At 46.5% G+C, this 4,952-nt stretch overlaps 1 long non-coding RNA gene across 2 annotated transcripts in view; it reads right to left on the bottom strand.

Moving 5' to 3' along the window:
• The window catches only part of LOC108293628, a 31,516-nt gene extending 28,998 nt beyond the window's left edge, over positions 1–2,518 (bottom strand). For both annotated transcript variants that reach the window (XR_005197778.1, XR_005197779.1), the window contains exon 1: positions 2,309–2,518. This is a non-coding gene — a long non-coding RNA (uncharacterized LOC108293628). The remainder of the gene's footprint in view (positions 1–2,308) is intronic.
• Between the last annotated feature and the right edge of the window lie 2,434 nt (positions 2,519–4,952).

The raw sequence follows: 4,952 nt of genomic DNA, 5'->3' as shown, positions 1-4,952 counted from the left end.
TTTTCCTAAAATACCTGCTGGTATTACAGGCATGAGCCACTGTGCCTGGCCTGGGCTCAAACTTTCTTTTCCTAAGGGTCACATCTTTGAGTAGTACTGCTACATGGCAATCACTACTCAAACTAACTTCAGGTGTCCAATAATCCCCTTTCATTTAAAGTCTCTTTCAGTTAGACGAAATGAAAACTTTCGTTTTGTCTACCTACATCCAAAATTAGTCTATATGTGTATATATGTGATTGTATATGTATATACACTATGTGATTTTGATCAGCCTGTTTATAAACTATTTCCAAAAGAAGCTGACCTGTAAATTCATTTATTAAATGAGTAGCTTATAAACTACTTGATTTTTGCAAGTAGTTTATAAACAGGCTGATCAAACTGAACAAATTTCTTTAAAAAATTTTCACTGTATAGATGGCTAGTAAGTTATTTACTCTTCTTATTAGCGTATCTTATTTTTACCTATCCTTTAACCAGCATCTAAGTTCAACTGGTTTATGTCCACAGCTACACACTGAAACAACACTTTCAGTCACAACATGTTAAATTCACATTTAAAACTGTAAAGAGATCCAGTTACCTTTAGTCTTACATGTACTTATACATACTTTTAATATACCTATTGATGTTTTATGGTGCACAAACACACAGCTCTTGCAGGATATATAACTACGAGAATATTTAGACTGTATGCTTATTAAATGGTTCAAACTCTTTTCTAAAGAAAGTCTATTTTAAGAACTTAAGCATACAATAAAGTACTCCTTCCATGCCCCAATGTTAAAAGATCCATTTATTTTAGACTACCTATTTCAAAAAAAATCTAAAATTGATCATAATTCTGCTTAAATTCCATATTAACTTAGGATCAAAAGTTATTTTTAGTTCGTTTCTTAAATACTTGAAATGTGCTGCTACATCATGTTTTCCTTATATATTTATTCATTCAACTAACTTCAGGTGGAAGGTAAGTACGAGTTTAAAAGTCCTTTCCCAAAGTGGAAATAACATGAAAATTTTGTATAAAAGACGCTCAATGTGTCTCGAAGGGTATCTGAGAGTCTAATCAGCCTACTAACTTGGTTCGGAATAACCACCAACAACAAATGTGAGCTTTTTGTCACATCTACGTATTTTCCCCTGTAAACTAATACCTACATTTTACATGCCTTTTCAAAATGTTTCATTTGGCCATGTGATAATTATTTCCCCTGTAAAAAGCTACAGGATTTTAGTTTAAGAGCAAATGATACAGATTATCTGGTCCATGAGAAGGCTAAGTGGAAAGATCAGCACCCTGAAATTTGTAACCAATAACAAGACAAACTCCAGTGCTACCTTGTTCATGTAATTAACAATATGTGAGTAGAAATAAAGTAACTTGCCTAGGAAAATTTAATGCGTTAAAATAAAATGTAACAGACAAACCAATTACAACATTAAAAAAAAAAAGGCTAAAATGATCAGTAACACAAATCGCTCAAGTTTAGCAAAGCATGTGTTTTTAATCTGTTGGAGGTATCCTATTACACTAATAAGCAACAACGTTTAAGTCATCCCAATGCCTAAAACACCACGATACACACAATATACTTGTTCTTTCCTCCGATGAAGCTTAAACTCAGACCCAAGCTCACACCATTTCCCCCTCCTGGCACACTGAAATATACGAGGGGAAATCAAAGAAATCAGATATGTTAAGTGCCGGTATCTTCTTCCAGAGTAGGGTGAAATTCGTGTTTGCGCGCAAATGTCACGGTCCCAGGAAGTCTGCAAATTCTTACTAGAGCTGGAGTACAAACAGCCCTGACCACAGAAACACCTGTCCTAGCACCAGGAAGACCCTGAGTGGGCGCCGGCCCCAAAGCCTCGGCTGCAGCGACGGGGGGCAAGAGGTGGCCTCTGGCCTCGCGGATGTGGCGGACAGGGTCCCACACCCCCCGCCCGCCTCCCAAGAACCAGGAAACCTGTCAGGTCGGCTGGGATCCACCCTCCTCAGACCCTCGCGCTCCAGCCCAGCGCGGCCCGACGGCACCCCGACCGCCCCAGCCTCCCGACTGCATTCTGTCACCTCATCCCTCCCTGGCGACCTCGAGGCCCCACCACTTTCTCCGTGCAGCCTGAGCTTGGGCTGCCCCTGGGGCAGGAGCGCCCAGCCGCTGCCTCCCGCCCGGCCCCAGCCCGCTCCCCCGCGGCCCGGTCCGCGCCAACCCCAGACCTGAGCTCCCGCCTCGCGCTCCCCATCCCCAGCCTCCGCCCTCGCCCCGCGCGGCCGCTCCCAGCCCACTCCCCAGCCAGCTACCTGGAGGCAAAGGCGACAGAGCACTTCCCCCAGGGCCCCGGGTTGAAGAGGGCGCGGTGCTCGGGGTCCCGCTCCTTCTCCCGCTCCGGCACCGCCGCAGCACCCCAATGGCTCGGTAGCTTGCTCCAGGACCGGGCCCCACAGGCCCGCCGCCCAATTGCCGGGAAAAGAGTGAAGCAGGAGGAGCTGGGAAGGCGCGCGCAAGCGCGGAAGGAGGGGACGTGGCGCTCAACCGCCGGGGAGGCTGCATTGGCCCGTGGAGACTGAGGCAGCATAGCCCGGGGCGCGTGAGGGGCGGGGCCGGGGAGGGGTGGGGCCCGGGAGGGGGCGGGGCCTGGAAATAGTGTAAAGAGAAAAGAGAAACTTTTTCTTTCAAAAACTCAGGCAGAACAACTAAGCCAAAATATGTTTAAAAAGGTTTAAAAAGAAAAAACATAAAGTAAAAGAGGAGGGAATTGTGGGAAGTAGAAAAGTTCCTATGGTCCCAGCTCCACGGGAGGTTAAGTGGGAGGACGGCTTGAGCCCAGGAGTTCAAGGGTGCAGTGAGCTATCATTGTGCCACTGCACTCCAGCCTGGGTGACAGAGGGAGACCCTATCTGTAACAAAAACAGTTTGGGGCCAGATACAGTGGCTCATGCCTCTAATCCCAGCACTTTGGGAGGCTAAGGCAGGTGGATGACTTGTGGTCAGGAGGTCGAGACCAGCCTGACCAACATGGTGAAACCCTGTCTCTGCTAATTAGCTGGGCGTGGTGGCACGTGCCTGTAATCCCAGCTGCAGGTCTGCACCACCATGCTTGACTAATTTTCTTAAATTTCGTACAGATGGTGTCTTGCTATATTGCCCAGGCTGGCGGTCTCAAACTCCTGGCCTCGGGTAGTGTCAGAAATAGATGTTAAAAATAGATGCTCGGTACCGCAAAGAAAAATTAGTACTGAGACAAAGGGTCTTTCAGCAACACAACTTTTTACTTCCTGGACTGCAGGAAGGGTACTCCCGGTAGCCGTTATGTCATGAGAGAACAATGAACAAAGGAGGAACCAGGTGAGCTGATCCCAGTTCGGTTCCATAACACAGGAAGCAGATGCCAAGGTGGAATTTGATATGCAAGAGATTGACAGGGAAAAAAAAAATCCTGTGAAGAATAAAGGAAAGCGAGAGCAAGAATAAGCATGGATGGGCCGGGTGAGGTGGCTCACACCTGTAATCCCAGCGCTTTGGGAGGCCAAGGCAGGCAGATCACCTGAGGCCCAGACTTTGAGACCAACCTGGACAACATGGCAAAACCCCATCTCTACTAAAAATACAAAAATTAACCTGGCATGGTGTTGGGTGCCTGTTATCCCAGCTACTTGGGAGACTGGGGCAGGAGAATCGCTTGAACCCAGGAGGGGGAGGTTGCAGTGACCTGAGATCACACCACTGCACTCCAGCCTGGGTAACAGAATGAGCAAGACTCTGTCTCAAAAAAAAAAAAATCATAAAAATTTTTTTAAAAAGGCATGGATGGACACCATGGCTCATGCCTATAATCCCAGCACTTTGAGAAGCCAAGGCAGGAGGATCACTTGAGGCCAGGAGTTCAAGACCAGCCTGGGCAACATGGCGAGACCCTGTCTCTACAAAAAAATAAAATTATTAGCTGGGTATAGTGGTATGTATCTGCAGTCCTGGCTACTCTGGAGGCCGAGGTGGGAGGATTGCTTGAGCCCAGGAGGTGGAGGCTCAGCTCACCAAAACCTCTGTCTCCAGGTTCAAGCGATTCTCCTGCCTCAGCTTCCCGAGTAGCTGGGATTACAGGCATGCACCATCAAGCTAGGCTAATTTTGTATTTTTAGTAGAGACAGGGTTTCTCCATGTTGGTGGTCTTGAACTCCCAACCTCAGGCGATCTGCCTGCCACGGTCTCCAAAAGTGCTGAGATTACAGGCATGAGCTACTGCACCCGGCCCCAAGACTCACTCTTAATAATAATAACAATAACAATAATAGCATGTGCTTCTTCAAACATAACCTTAACATTGCTCCATGATGAGGCCAGGTCTGTGCTCCGTCCCTTTGAATTTGAGAAGGTCTGTGACTGGCAGACGTGATTCAAGGTATATCATAAAAGCTGACACCATTTGTCCGTGGTCTTCCTGGGATGCTTGCTCTTTCACCCAGTCACCATGCTGTGTGGAAGGCCAGATCCCAGGAAGAGGCCACATTTTGATCTTCCAATCAACAGTCCCAGCACAGGTTTCAGATGACAGTCAACATCAATTGCCAGACATGAAACCAAAGAAGGCTTTGCGATGACTCCAGCCCCAGCTGCTGCAACAGCATGAGAGATCCTGAGTGAAAATCACCTACCTGAACCCAGTCAACTTTCAGACCATGAAAAAAAAAAACAGATTGTTATTTTAAGCACCCAAGGTTTTGGGGTTATGTATTACACAGTAAGAGTAACTTCAATAGCTTCCTTTCCTTCTAGCTTTTTGAATCTCTTATTCACCAAACCTAGTCTCTCTCGGAAGACCTTCTCTGCCTTAATCAACATTTTCCCCTTAGGCCCAGCAACAGGTAGGTTGGGTTTTCCTCCTACTCTTCATGGCCACTCAGAAAAAATTTCTTCTTCTATTTCTTCTTTCTTCTTCTTCTTCTT

This window comes from Cebus imitator, unplaced genomic scaffold, assembly GCF_001604975.1.
Source record: "Cebus imitator isolate Cc_AM_T3 unplaced genomic scaffold, Cebus_imitator-1.0 Scaffold541, whole genome shotgun sequence".
In the NCBI taxonomy this organism is placed as follows: Eukaryota; Metazoa; Chordata; class Mammalia; order Primates; family Cebidae; genus Cebus; species Cebus imitator.
Note: the sequence above shows the minus strand (reverse complement) of the source record. Positions and strands in the feature narration are given on the sequence as shown.